At 43.4% G+C, this 15,101-nt stretch overlaps 1 protein-coding gene across 5 annotated transcripts in view; it reads left to right on the top strand.

Moving 5' to 3' along the window:
- ANKRD11 (ankyrin repeat domain 11) overlaps nt 1–15,101 on the top strand; it is a 223,607-nt gene that overhangs the window by 149,689 nt on the left and 58,817 nt on the right. The gene's annotated exons all lie outside the window — the stretch shown is intronic.

Raw genomic sequence — 15,101 nt, 5'->3', positions numbered from 1 at the left:
TATCGTTCAGTTTTAGGACGAGGAGCTACTATCCAGGAGAGAATGTCCACTGGCTTATATTTATTTATTGTTACAATCATGAACCAGTACAATTCCCAAAGAAATGCTCATGCCTGGTGATACTGATGGTGCTGGCAGGCAGGCAGAGGTAAATGAAAGGCCCCATTCACTCTTGCCAAATGGAAAAGAATAAATGCAATAGGGAGAGAATCTGTTCTGCTTCTGCAACAAAATGACCAGCAATGGTAAAAGTTACAAGTAAAGCAAGGCTATCCCTTTTAAGACAAGTGCAGGACAAGAAGAGAGGATGAGGATTTCCTAGAGCAACTAGTGCTTCAGGGAAAAAACCCTAAAATATGTTGGTTGCAATATGCAAAAGCCTGACAGAAGCAACAGCTTTTGCTGTATCACAGCCTAGTTAAATAGCACGACATTGTACACTTCTCTTGCAGGCGCAATACACTGCTCCAAACAGATCTATATCTCATACTTAGGGATGAAACAACCTCATTGAAATTTCAAGGTTTCCATCAGAGCGTTTCAAGGGATATAAGAACCATTTTATCTTCTAAAGTAATGCAAGAGGCAAGGCCTCTTCTTTTTGGGGGGAGAGGGGAAGGGTGGTAGCATTAGTTCTATAAATGTCCAGGGCCAACTTTGAGAGCAGCTGCATGTGTGTGGCTGTCCTGGAGTCCAGAGATCTGTACAGCAGACGCTCCGCAGTGTCTGCTTCCTCCACCCCCTTCCTATTTGAACAGCAACAGAGAATTATGAAACTGGCAGAAGCATCTTTCTTCTATTTCCCAATTGTTTTCTGGCATTGGCTTCTTGCCATTTTTGTTCCATGGTGTGTGGTGTGTTTGTAAAAAGGCTTCTCTGTTTGAGTGCTGTCCCCAGCAAAAAACAAACAAACCTGAATTATATTGTTAGGATTAGATTTAAAATATTCATAACATGAATGTCCTTCATACAGGCATTACAATTTAATGTGAACCACCAACCAATCTCCCCACCACCACTTCTGGAAGTACTGAATGCTGGTTGGTGAATGGGTGTTTCCAGAGACAGAGGGCTTGCAATAGTCCAGAGGTCTGGTCTGTTAAGATGTATTGCAACTTTGGTGCATCAGGAATTGTCCTTAGCTAGATTTGGGTAGTTATTGTCCCTGATTGTACTTGAACTTGGCTGGTGGATACCATGTGTTTGTGTGGAAAAGGTGTTTGAGGATTGGGGAGAGGAGAGAAGCTGTAAAATAGAATATGGTGCTTGTAAAAGATGCCCCTTGAAAACTGAATTCTTCTATTTACTCCAGAAAATGGCTCACCATGGTCATCTGTGTTAAGTGTATTTTTTAGCTCCATCCCTATTAAGTCCTTGCCCTCGCTATTTGAGAGCTGCAGACAATGTGGCCAATTAATACCAGTTGTGCTGGGGGAGAGAGGGCGGGCACTGGACTGTGACCCACCAAGCTCATTTAAAATCTGAGGATAACAATTTCTAGTCACTGTGGACCTTGAACAAAACCAAACTGATGAGCTGTGTAGGAAACAGGTTCCATAGTCCCTTTTATTCCCAGTTCTAGACACCTTCCAGGCCCGTACCTTTAGGCTTATGACATTTGTCATTTGTAATATTGTCTGTCTGTGCTTAAGAAATTGTCACTTATCTACAAGTGAAGTTTCTACAGTTTCAAAAGTTGTTCTGTGTACTGCAGTACCCAAGGGAATTCTGAGGGATAGAGGGGGACCACAATCAGAATAATTGCACAAGAACTAGGGAGAGGGAAAATATTTTCCCAAAGATACCAGAGCAAATGGCCCAGGCACTTTCATGTCCATGCAGGCGAGAAACCTTCTTTTGGTTGCTGGAGCTTAGTAGTCTCAACATTAGGTTAGAATCACCCAGACTTGCTGGAACTACATGTTCCAATCCCATTGGGCTTGACTGGGCTTTTCATCCAGAGGTAGCTGGCTTTCACAGAGCTTGCTTTTTGTATGTCCCCTATGCATGGACATGAAAGATGTCGTGGCAGTTGCTCTAGCATCCTTGGCCACCTGAAGATTTAGAGCATTTCTAAGGGTGTGCTTAGTTTGTGAAATGCTTTGAGGGTCTTTAGGGCTGAGCAGTAATCCATAAATGTCACATACTTTGTTTGTTAAAGTACAGATGGATTATATATATATTTATATAGCTCAAGAAACAAGAGACTGGGAAGCTTGAGAGAATAGAACTGGCTTCCTCTTATTTCTGACTTTGAATCTAGATTCTTATATGTGGGTGTAGCAGTTCCTCACTCTTGAATGGTGAGGGAGGCCACTCCACCTCACTACAGGCAGCCAGTAATCAATAGTTAAGGGTAAGATTATGTCACGGAAGTCAAAATTCCATGGCTTCCAGAGACCTCCGTGGCATTTTCTGCTTTGGCCTCCGGGTGGGAGATCTGGAGCTGTCAGCCACTGTGTAGGGGGACCCCCCATACCTCTCAGCCACTGGGGGGGGGGCCAAGAACTTTGAGCTGCTGGCAACACCTCTCCTAGTGCCATGGAGGGCCCCTGCCGGCTCCAGCGGCTGGTGCTGGAGCTCTGGGTTGCCATGACCCGGCGGGGGGACCCCACAGCTCCGAGCCACCACGGGTGGCAGGTGCTAGACAACCCTTCATCCCGCAGCAGGGCTTGGGCTTTCATCCCCTGTCAGTCCCATTTTGTCACTGTTTTTTTTTAGTAAAATCCAGGGACAGGTCATGGACTTCCCTGAATTTTTTTTTTTTGTCTGTAACTTGTCCTTGGCTTTTACTACAAATAACCATGAGTAAATCTTAACCTTGTCATTGGGGAAGTCTATTGGGGAAGCTCTGGCCCTCTGTGTAGGGAAGAGCACAAACAATCTTTAGCCCACAGCCTCCTGGCTCAGGCAGACAGCAATTAACAGTCTGGGGGGGAGCTCTGGTGCTCTGCGGGGGCGGAGCACAGCCCTTAGTGCAGGCCTCTTGGCCTAGAATGAGTTTGAAACCACCCTAGGTAATGGATGTCAGCGGAAGGGGTATGGGGACCCGGGCCCACCCTACTCCACCAGGTCCCACCCAGGCCTCATCAATGACAGGTAGTCCTGCCACTGGGTCAGCAGGGAAACCACGGAACCATGCTGCCTTGCTTCCCGGCAGCCCATCCGGGTCAAGGTCTGGTTCCCCTTGGCTACTTCCTACCCCACTTAGTTGTTGGTGCTCCAGCAAGCGGGGTTCTGTCTCATTGCCTCACAGCTGGGCAGTGGACACTTGAGTCCCTCCTCAGGGTCTTCTTTCTCCTCCAACAGCTGGGCCCAGCTCCATTCGGGTGCTAGTCTGGTATCCTGTAGAGCAGTTGCTCTCAAACTTTTTTTACTGGTGACCCCTTTGAGTGCAACCCCGTTACGAATTAAAAACACTTTTTTATATATTTAACACCATTATAAATGCTGGAGGCAAAGCAGGGTTTGGGGTGGAGGCTGACAGCATGCGACCCCCCCCATGTAATAACCTCGTGACCCCCTGAGGGGTCCCGACCCCCAGCTTGAGAACCCCTGCTGTAGAGGTCTCTGCTCGCTGGAAGAGAGGTCTACTCTCTCCTGTGGTCCAGCCCCAACTGAGCTTCAGAGCTCTCCTTTTATACTTTCTGTTCTGCCCCCACATTTCTGGTGTAATGGGTGGGGCAGATTTAGCTCCGCTCACCGCGGGAGTGTATCAGTCCCTCACTCTTCAGTTTGGAGGGATGCCACTCCGCCTCACTGTAGTGGGATACCAGTGGAACTTCAGCATGTTCAGTGCACAAGGTAAACAAGTGTGTTTGCTTGAGCAACTGTAATTTATGTAAATGTGGGCACCCTTGTTTGCGCCTCCAGGAGAGTAGAATCTAAACAGAAGCTTTTTGTGGTGGAAATACACCATTATAGAGGCCTATAATGTTCAGGTGGCTCAAAATAAGAAGCACAAATCCATAACATTCTGATAGCTCTCACAGCCTCAGCTTTCCTTAAGGAAAAAACAGATGGCACTTGTGTGAGCTGACGTAACAGCTTTCTATTAAAATAGTGTTCAGCTAGCAAGCTCTGCTTGTGATAAGCAGTTAGTGCCAGGAATGAGGAAAATGAAAAGTATGCAGGTCAGGAGTATAGGAGAAAAGGCAGTGTACCTGCAGGAACAGTGGCTCAAGAAAGAAACCACAGTTGCAAAACAAACATCTTTTAGTCAGTCCTTTCTGCCATGACTCTGTAAAAGAATTCTCAGTAACCTCTGTGAGCTATCATGAAGTGTTCTTCCATCTTGAAAATGTGAGTTCTCAGCCCCCACAAACATCGGAATAACAATGCTACAGTTAATGTTCTGTACTCTCAAGAGAAGACATACTAACAAATGTGTATTTCTGTATCTCAATGCAAGGATCCTAGTACTGCATCCGATGAAGTGAGCTGTAGCTCACGAAAGCTTATGCTCAAATAAATTTGTTAGTCTCTAAGGTGCCACACTTACTCCTTTTCTTTTAGAACTGTAGTGTTAGCAGCCTTACTTCTGTGCGTCAGCTCCCCTCTCCCTCCAACCTTGCTTGTTTCACCCCCTTTCTTCCAATCTTAGCTTGTGTGTAGGAGGTGGCAGTAGGGGAGCTCTCCAGCAAACCAGGCGACTTGCTATTAAAACAACTGAGATTTCAGAAACGGAACCCAGCAAAAACCCACTGTTATACCAATAGGAGTCATCAAAGCAAATACAAGACGGAGTTCATACCCAGGGCTCTGCTACTCATAAACTGCTTGAGCTGCATTTCCTCTGCTTGGTGTCAGCAAAGCCGTCAAGTGAGTTGCAGACTTAGATTCACTCTGGGGATGGTGAGGATCCAATCCACAGCTTACTGAATTTTATATTACAAAATAAAGAAAGATGGCTGTTCTTAGAAAGCCCCAATTATTATTTTAAATGAACACAGGCTCTCCCGGTGGCAATCAGTCTTAAGAAGTGGATTTCTTATCTGACTGGTTTCATACCTTGTTCCTTAAGTCTAGATCAGTAACTGAAAAATAATGTTATATATGTTGCATGTATATAGAACCTTTATTTAGAATCATAGAATTGCAGGGCTGGAAGGGACCTCGAGTGGTCTTCTAGTCCAGTCCCCTGCACTCGTGGCAGGACTATGTATTATCTAGACCATCCCTGACAGGTGTTTGTCCAGCCTGCCCTTAGAAACCTCCAACCATGGAGATTCCACAACCTCCCTAGGCAAATTACTCCAGTGCTTAACTACCCTGACAGGAGCTTTTCCTACTGTCCAACCTAAACCGCCCTTGCTGCAATTTAAGTCCATTGCTTTTTGTCCCATCCTCAAAGGTTAAAGAGAACAATTTTTCTCTCCTCCTTGTAACAACCTTTTATATATTTGAAAACTGTTATCATGTCCCCCCTCAGTCTTCTCTTCTCCAGACTAAACAAACCCAGTTTTTTCAATCTTCTTTCATAGGTCATATTTTCTAGCCCTTTAATCATTTTTGTTGCTCTTCTCTGGACTCTCTCCAATGAGTCCATGTCTTTTCTGAAATGTGGCATCCAGAACTGGACACACTACTCCAGCTGAGGCCTAATCAGCGCGGAATAGAGCAGAAGAATTATATCTTGTGTCTTGCTTACAACACTCCTGCTAATGCATCCCAGAATGATGTTTGCTTTTTTTGCAAGTGTTATACTGTTGACTCATATTTAGCTTGCAATCCCCTATGGCCCACAGATCCCTTTCCGCAGTACTTCTTCCTAGACAGTAATTTCCCATTTTGTATGTGTGCAACTGATTGTTCCTTCCCAAGTGAAGTACTTTGCATTTGTCATTACTGAATTTCATTACTTGGAGGGTCTCAAAGCGCTTTACAAGTGCTAAGCCTCAATACCTCTGAAGAGCGGTAGCATTATCCTCCTTTTGCAGATGAGTGAGCTGAGGTTCAGAGATTTCAGGGCCAGTCACTGGCAGAGCCAGGGACAGAGTTCAGTTGTCCTGATTCGCAGTCCTGTGCTTTAACCACTAGGAAGCAGTCTTCTGTTTCTGCTGTTTTAATAGCTGCTTTTTCTCTTTTTACACAAACGTATTAAGGGAGTGAAGGATGCAAGTGAAATGAAATGTGGAGCCTCACATCTAATCTAGGCTACCTTTAGAATCCACCGCTCGACCTGAGAGCCTCATCCACATCCTACTGAAGTTAGTGGAATTCTTTCCATTGATTTCAGTGAGTTTTGGAACAGACTGTGAATTGTTGTCCATTTTTGCCTTGTGAAATAAACTGATGGTCTCAGTCCAGTACTAGTGGATAAGTGTCTGTCCCTAAAGTCACCACCACAGTTGATGCTAATATGCAGTCTTGTTGAGTTTCAGTAGAGGGGCCAAAACATAGCCAGCATAGCAAATTCCCCGCTCTCCTAGAGGAGAGACCTCCAGAATGTGGTCGTAGCACATAGGCAGAGCAGCACCCTGCTGAAAGCTTGCCCTGCTCCCTTCCAGGCAGTTCCATGAATTAGAGGCCTTCAGTCTTCATGGCTATCCACCAGAGTCAGATTCACCTGTGGGTACATGTAAGAGGAATCATAGTAGTGCTGTGTAGCACTTATTTTTTCTTTTTCTTTAATTGACTATAACTTATTCAGAATATTTACTGTGTGGACTGTTTGAAAATAGTGTTGTTAATGAATATCCACCAGCTGTGTGGCATTGTATGTCTTTCAGTCCATGGAATATATTTTACCATGGAAGGTTGGTTCTTTTAATTGTTACCCAGTGTCAATGGGAATACGCTGACTGAACTGCAAAACTTTTGTTAGGAAGATAAAGTATCAAACTTCAGAGTGGTAGCCGTGTTAGTCTGTATTCGCAAAAAAGAAAAGGAGTACTTGTGGCACCTTAGAGACTAACAAATTTATTTGAACATAAGCTTTCGTGAGCCACAGCTTCATCGGATGCATGTAGCTCACGAAAGCTTCTGCTCAAATAAATTTGTTAGTCTCTAAGGTGCCACAAGTACTCCTTTTTTAAGTATCAGACTAGTTCTCTTATACGATTAAAGCATGATTCCATTTTGTAGTGTGGAAGAGATCTACACAGTGCTAACGCCTTGTACTTTGAAGGCTGTAGTTCAATTTTGTTAACGTCCTGGACCGTTCCTTTAACCTTACTGAGGGGGTTGTAATCAGGTCCTCTGGCATGACAAAAGATGTGGTGCAGATGGACCCCAAGCTGTCCCAGCCTTCCTGTAACAGTCAAGCTATGCTGAAGATTTCCTCACAGCAGCTGATTCTGTTCTTGGACCACAAAGCAGAGAACCAACTGTAACAAAAGGGAATTTTGTAACTTTGGCCAGTCGCAAGCCAGTCAGTGATGTCTAAAAATTTAGCACTATCATCCAGTTGCAACTGCATGTGGATAATTGAGATTGTGAGAAAACTGGATGCTCAAGAAAGCATATGGGCAAAACCATGGCCAGTAATTTTAAGGGGTGCTATCAGGGCTCTTTATTTTAAGCTGTTATACACTGTGAGAGTGGTCCTGCCTGGATTTTTCTGGGGAGTGTTGTACATGGTTGGAGATTTCCAGCTGTGACACTAAACTGATGCCCAGTGCACATGTGTTAGGGTAGAAAATAAACTTTTGTGTGGATTTTTTATGGTTAAATTTAACTGGTTGTCAAGGATTGCTATTGCAATAAGTTACCGTGACAGAGCTATGTAGGAGCCTTACTTTTCTTAATTTATGTAAAGTTTTTAACATAACCTTGATTGTATTCCTTAAGTCCTGTGTGCATAGCAAAGTACGCAAAGTAGTGTGGCAATCTGAGCTGCTTCTCTCTTGATTCAGTGTGTCTTAGTTTTATAAAATGCCCAATAAATAGGGGTAATACTTTGAATTAAACCTCAGCGTGGTGAGGAAATGACTGAATACTAATAACCATTTCCACATACATAATAAGACATGCACAGTTGATAGGCTCTTTAGAAAGTGCTGTTAAGGTCTTGGACCCTCCCTTTCACTTTATTGAGGGGATGTCTGTTGTAATCGGGTCTTCGTGTAATCACAAAGATTAAGACTAAGATATTCTATTGTAATGGATACTGAAGAAATAGATCTATGCATTGATAGAGAATAAAGGTGCCTCTTAAGTTTCCAGTTGTTCTGAAAGTGGCATTTGGGGTGGAGGGATACCTAAATAACATGGCTCAATTGAGTCTTCATGGCCCCATAGAAACTAACCCAGATGCAGATGTTAATTATGGAAGCATCAGGCAGTGTGTGTGTGTAAGGGGGTAGGAGTGCAAAGAATGGGAGAGGAAAAGTCACCTTGGAGGGACGGGGATTGATCTGGAGAATAGGAGGAAGGAAGACGCATGAGGCCAGAGTGAGGCAGTCTGAGAAGGAATGGGGGAGTCCTTGCCAGGATTTCTGCCATAGAGCAATTCTCATATAGAATCATAGAAATGTCAGGCTGGAAGGGACCTTGAGAGGTCATCAAGCCCAGCCCACTGCACTATGACAGGACCAAGTAAACCTAGACCATAACTGGCAGGTGTCCATCCAACCTGTTCTTAAAAACCTCCAATGATGGGGATTCCACAGCCTTTCTTGGAAGCCTGTTCCAGAACTTAACTATCCTTAGAGTTCGAAAGTTTTTCCTAATATCTAATCTAATTCTCCCTTACTGCAAATTAAGATCATTATTTCTTGTCGTACCTTCAGTGGCCATGGAGAACAATTGATCACTGTCCTCTTTATAACAGCCATAACTTATTTGGAGACTTTTATCAGAGTCCTTCTCAGTCTGCTTTTCTCAAGATCAAACATGCCCAGTTTTCTACATTTTCTCATAGGTGAGGTTTTCAAAACCTTTATCATTTTTTGTTTTGTTGCTCTCTGGGCTCTCTCCAGTTTGTCCACATCTTTCCTAAAATGTGGCTCCCAGAATTGGACACAGTACCCCAGCTGAGGCCTCACCAGTGCTGAGTAGAGTGGGACAATTCCCTCCTGTGTCTTACATAGGACACTCATGTTAATGCATCCTGGAATGATATTAGCTGTTTTTTGCAGTTGCATCACGTTGACTCATATTCAGTTTGTGATCCACTATAACCCCAGATCCTTTTCAGCAGTACTCCTGCCTAGCCAGTTATTCCCCATTTTGTAGTTGTGCTTTTGCTTTTTCCTTCCTAAGTGTAGTACCTTGCACTATATTGAATGTCACCTTGTCGATTTCAGACCAGTTCTCAAATTTGTTGTACATATTTAAAAAAAAAAAAAAAAACTCAAGGAACCAGGAAAAAATACTTTAAGCTGGAGTTGAAAGCTTGGTAACCTACAGTTAAGGTCACCCAATCAGCCTTAATGCAATCCCCTAACTGTCACTTTCAGAACAACTGGAAACTTAGAGACACCTTTATTTTCTAAAAATGCATAGATTCATTTAATCAGTATCCATTATGCAAGAATATCTTATTCTTAATCTTTGTGATTACATGCTATAATATTATTCAAACCAAACTAAACTGCACCTGTGTTTACATTGCTTAGCTCAAAGCACTCCTGCCTTCCTATGCCCTTACACAACTACACAAGAAAAAGACGAACTTTCCACTTCCTGAATCTAACCAGAGCACAGAAAGGACAATAATTATTCTCTGTTCCCCAAGAATAACTGTATCATCAATTATACATGTACCTTTTGATAGATCTAGTTCATCCACAGATACAAACCTCCTACTCCCAGTTCTTTACATTATGGGATATACAAGATAAAGTAAAGATGAAGTGTGGGGAGGAAGAATCACAATTGTTATTGGAAACACCTGTATAAAACTCACACTACATGTAATGCACATTATCTCTCCAAGGTTTGGGGTCTGTAAGTAGAACCTCAGGTGCAGTTTTCCAGGCTTTCAGAAATGTAATATTTTTTTTAATTGTTATTTCTGTAAAAGGTTAATGTTGTTTCTGGTCAGCCTTAACTGCAGCTTCACCACACTTTGTGCTTGGGAAGAAATGATTCAAGCTCTGTTTCAGAGTTTATGTTTAACAAGACATTTGCACAGTTATTAATGTTTGTCTTTAAAAACAATATTTAATCATCAAAACACATGTATATAAAATGTTGGCAGCCCATCCTTTCTATGTACAGTATGCACATGAAAATATCCTAAGACCTCTCATAGTCATATGTAGTCACAAGTGACCAGTGTAAGAGCCAGCACCGCTGTCTCTGTAAAAGGAAGAGATGTAAAAAATACTGTGGATAAATATGCATTATTGGCAGATGAACGCTAGATACAAAATAGATTTCCCTTATAAAAAAGCACATTTTTATCATACTGGGTGGCTGTGAGAAATTAGAATAGTGCTTTTGGAGAGCCCAGCTGGATACCTTTCTGCCAATCCTAAATAAGTCTGTCATCGCTGTCGCAGCAAGGATGACAGGGAGCCCAATTTTGTCTTAAGAGAGGCCCTTGTAATTCTGAGTGTCCCATACTCTTGCATGCCCTCCCCCCCAACCCCATAACAAGAACTGGGCCTCCTCAAATGTAAATGTTGTTTTAAAACGAGGAGGGATGGGGAACACTTGGTTCATAATAGAGCATTTTTGGAAGTACAGTTAATTTTTCCTTTTTGGCTCCGTCCCATTTTGAGGTCACCCGTAGAAATGTTGGGATTGATTGTGCAGCTTTGACATGTCTTGGGGAAAATAAAAATTCTGTGGGCTGGCTTGTGCCTCCAACAGAGGAGAGAGGATGGTGTCTCCCCATGGAAACTAGCCTCATTTTGTAGTGGCATTTGGATTTGTTAGTGGAGGACTCCATAGGCGAATACCCAGATCTGTTCCTTATAAGGCCACCAAATGTTTCAATTTCTGCAGGGTTTCCTCCGGATCTGCTGGCTGCAGAATAGCATGACAGTGTGCTAGGCGGGGGCAGGGAGAGCTGCTTGCCAAACAGTTGGCAACATTTTAACCGTTCTGACCTCCTATAAATCAGGTTGTGTGGTGGAGGAAGGCTCTACTTGGAGCAGATGATGCCAAACAGCAGGGCTCAGTAGCAGCGGTGGAGGGCCATGAGAGAAGCGAATGGATACAGAAATGCTGTTTGCTGCTACATATTTTTTTATTTTAGTGGGTGGTATTAAAAGTTTAAAAAGCACTGTGTTCATCTCTGTGGAGAAAAAGCAGAGAGGACAAAAATAACTGCTTATAAACAGGGGCCTGAGGGACACTCAGATGTTTCTTAGTCTCATAGCCAGCTTCACCGATATCTGTGGTCTGTAATAAGGTTTCATGACCCAGCAGTCAGCTGTAATTTACAGGCTTGCTATGTCTTAGGAAGTTTTATCCCTCCCCCTTACCCTCTTTCCCTGGGGGATATATTGAAACCACTATATAAAAATGATTTGCAAATGTCTGTGGGAATCAGGTTGAAAAGGCTGGTACACACTTGTTTGCGCCTGGCTTGGTGGAGTCCAGTAGCTTGGCTGCCTGCCACATGTAAACAGTTCCTTTTGTTGTTCTGGAAATGTGTTAGGGATTTTATTACGTTGTGCTCGCTTGGTCTCCCACTTCCTTATTGTGTGACAAAAGTGTAATCATCTGGTTCAAGGAGCTTAGTTAATTGTTTACAAAATAGAAATGTTGATGATTGTCTCCTGGTAGGGAAGTAAAGTTTAAAGCAGTGTGGTAGAATGGGTGGTTTGTCCAGTTTTCAGATTAGGAGGGAATGGAGCCAAATTGTATGCAATACTAACATCCCTCCGCTGGTCCTGCTTGCATGCATATGTCAGCAATGGCCTTCACTCCTTTTATCTTGGGGGTAGCTCTTACAAATTGGGCATTTGTACCTCCCTTCTGACTTCTGTTAACTGTGCTTAAAAATGAAATGAGGATTGCAAGCATTTTTGGTAATTGTTGTGCAAATGTAATACTCCCTCCAAGCTGTTAAATAGGCCAGTGCTCTGTTTACACGAACAGGCAGCCAGCTTTCCAAGTGTAATGAGTCAGCTAGATGAACAGAAGGGGTGCGGAATTAATCTGGCACCCGTCTGGCCTTTTCTCAGTTAAACAGGTTTTCCAAGCTCCACGTGAATAGGTATATGCCCTGATTACAAACAGACACAATGACAGCCAGTGTGGACAGATTTTTTCAAGAATAAATTGACGTACACATGACCATAAAAACCAATTTTAGTGAGGCATTTGAAATGGAATCCTAAATTGGACCTGGCTTGTAATTTGGCATAGTCTGTGTTACAGGGCACAGTGTTGCTGCCCTGATCCCATGCATGCCAGTTCATGCATTAATATAACTACAGCAAGTGAAGCTGTTCTCTGTGCCGTGTGGTTTAATATGCCATGTAGACTAAAACTGAATTTCCATCATTGACACCAAGTCCTTTGAATCTCCATTGCTTAGATGTTCATACTGTTGTTGAAGTACACATGCTCAAAGGACTCCTTGTGACCCCATGCAAGCGCTGGAGTGGTGGAGCTCTACTCATGTCCCACTAATCACCCCCAGTGTTCTGTCCCCCCCCACAAACACTCATAGATGTTTCCTTGTCCTTGTTAGTGGGACTCAGCTCAAGCCCTGGGTTATAACTAGGACTAATAGGATGAAATTAAGAAAGGAATATGTAGGCTGGGCAAATCAGGGAAAACTCTCCGCTGCTGAGATTTGAGAGATTGTAAATAACCTACCAGTGGAAGTGGTGAGACAAGGTGGGGGAGGTAATGGCTTTTACTGGACCAGCTTCTGTTGGTGAGAGAGACACACTTATGCATCCGATGAAGTGAGCTGTAGCTCACGAAAGCTTATGCTCTAATAAATTTGTTAGTCTCTAAGGTGCCACAAGTACTCCTTTTCTACTTACACTGAGCTTTGCTTCAGGTGGAAATGGTGGCAATGATACCAGACATAACACCCGAGAATAGTCTGTAGGGAACAATCCTGCAGTTCAGTGTCCTGGGTATCTAAGAAGTGCCTGAAATCACTGCAGCTGGTCATGTGTGCCTAGTTTTCTCCACTTCATGAAGGCTCAAAATCTTTTTTTTTTAAACATTAAAGTTTATATTCTACCTAATCTGTGTGGACCAAATCAGTAATGCCGGTATGTCATACTACCAAGGACTGGCTCAGTCTTGACCCTGGGTTTATATGAATCCTAACAGTTACCCTTTCCAACCTATAATGCCCAATGAAAGCTAGCTCATCTTTTTAAGATGCTGCTTCTAGTCATTTTTTGTCAGCATTTTGATACGAGGTCCCATGTTCACTGTGGGCTTCATGCCCTTGCAGTGCTATGTAGTGGGACTATAGAAATGTCCACGTGTTGGATATTCATGCTACTCCGAAAAGCATGATGAAGTTTTTTGGTGTATTTCACGTTAATGTTAATAGAAATGTCAGTTTGCCTGTGCTTTGATATTGCCAATCTGCTGGATTCCTCCCCACTCACCCTTTCTAGGGCCTTTTCAGCCTCCTTTGTAAGAGCTGCTCCCTGGTTTCCCCGCAGAGAGAGCACAGCAGTGAGGGGTGTCATTCCATTTCCCTCCATTTTAGAAAGAAGCGGTGAAATGTCCTTACTGTGCATCTCTGGTACCCAGCATCGCAGGGCTTCCCTACACAGCTACCCTCACTTGGGGCTGGGAGCCACAGCTAAGGAGACCTCTGGTGCCCTTTTCCATTTCCTAAATATGGATAATTTATCCATAGCCAGATGTGTTAAGAGAAGAGCAGAAACTAACATGGCTGCTCTGAAGAAAGCCATGTTTTGTTATACCATCTCTGTTAACTGATGTGTCTCAGCATTATCTATGGATAGATAGCATTTGGGTGGTTAACTTCTGCTGTAGGACTATGAAAGGGGCATGAAACGTTTTTCTCAGTTTGAAAAAACAACTCTGAAAAGCCTGTGGTTAGTGGAGTAGGGAGGTTTATAGTTTACAGACATGTTTACAAATGAAGAGCGTTCCATAGAATTTTTCTAAAGTAGAAATAATAATAATGACATTTATTACAGGAGTACTCACGCAAGAACCCCCCTGGCTACGCACTGTACAGACACAGCACAAAAAGACAGCCCCTGCCCCAAAGAGCTTCCAATCTAAGTATAAGACGAGATGGACACAGACGGACAAACGGGGGAGTACAAGGAAACAATGAGACAATCTTGGTCAGCATGACAGGTGGTGGTCTTAGCATACCACCAGCCTAAATATTGTCAAGTTTTTTTTTGTTTAGGCTTTCTGGCAGAGGAGAGTTTTAAGGAGTGATTTGGAGGAGGAGGAGTTAGTTTTGCAGATGTTTACAGGGAGGTTTGCCTGACCATGAGCTGCAGGCAGCATAAGAGAGAGCATGAATGTGATTTTTTTGAAAATTTTACCAGGAGGCGATGGAGGCTGCTAGCACCATGAGCCTGTTAGAGGCAGGAGTCGAACTTTCGATACTGAATGAGATCTGGTAGGTCGGGTGGGAACAGGTGGTGAAGGGCCTTGAGAGAGAAGACAGGTAGCTTATGTTTGATATGATAGAGAAGAGGGAGCCTGTGGACGGGTGCCAAGGGAGAAGTGACAGGGTCAAAGCGGTGAGCTCGGAAGATGATCTTTGCAGCAGAATGTAATGCTGGTCAGAGATGCTGAATTGGTGGCTCATGGTCCAGACACACAGTAGACAGAACAGAATCCATGACTCTGATGAGTATTTAGGCATCTGCATGAAGTCAGCTGGTGGGTTTCAGTCCCACTCCTTGGAACTAAACACCTCTCTGATTCAAACCATTTCAAGTTGTGGGCCTTAAAAGCTGTGGCTTTTTAGGCACCCAAAAAATTGGTATGAGGTTTTACTTTCCCCCGCCTCAGTTCTGTTCTCTCTCTTGTCCCCACCAACAAAATCCCCAGACTGGGGATGGCGTTCTGGAATGACTCTGTTCCTGGATAATTTCCTGAAATTGAACATTTAAAAAATAAAAAAAAAGTTAATAGTGCAATGTGTTATGCTGTCAGGTGGCAATTAGCCGGGGGGAGATTTTTCAAATGACCCCCGTTTGTGTCGTTTCAACCTAAGTACAATAAGACTT

This window comes from Dermochelys coriacea, chromosome 12, assembly GCF_009764565.3.
Source record: "Dermochelys coriacea isolate rDerCor1 chromosome 12, rDerCor1.pri.v4, whole genome shotgun sequence".
Taxonomy (NCBI): domain Eukaryota; kingdom Metazoa; phylum Chordata; order Testudines; family Dermochelyidae; genus Dermochelys; species Dermochelys coriacea.
Note: the sequence above shows the minus strand (reverse complement) of the source record. Positions and strands in the feature narration are given on the sequence as shown.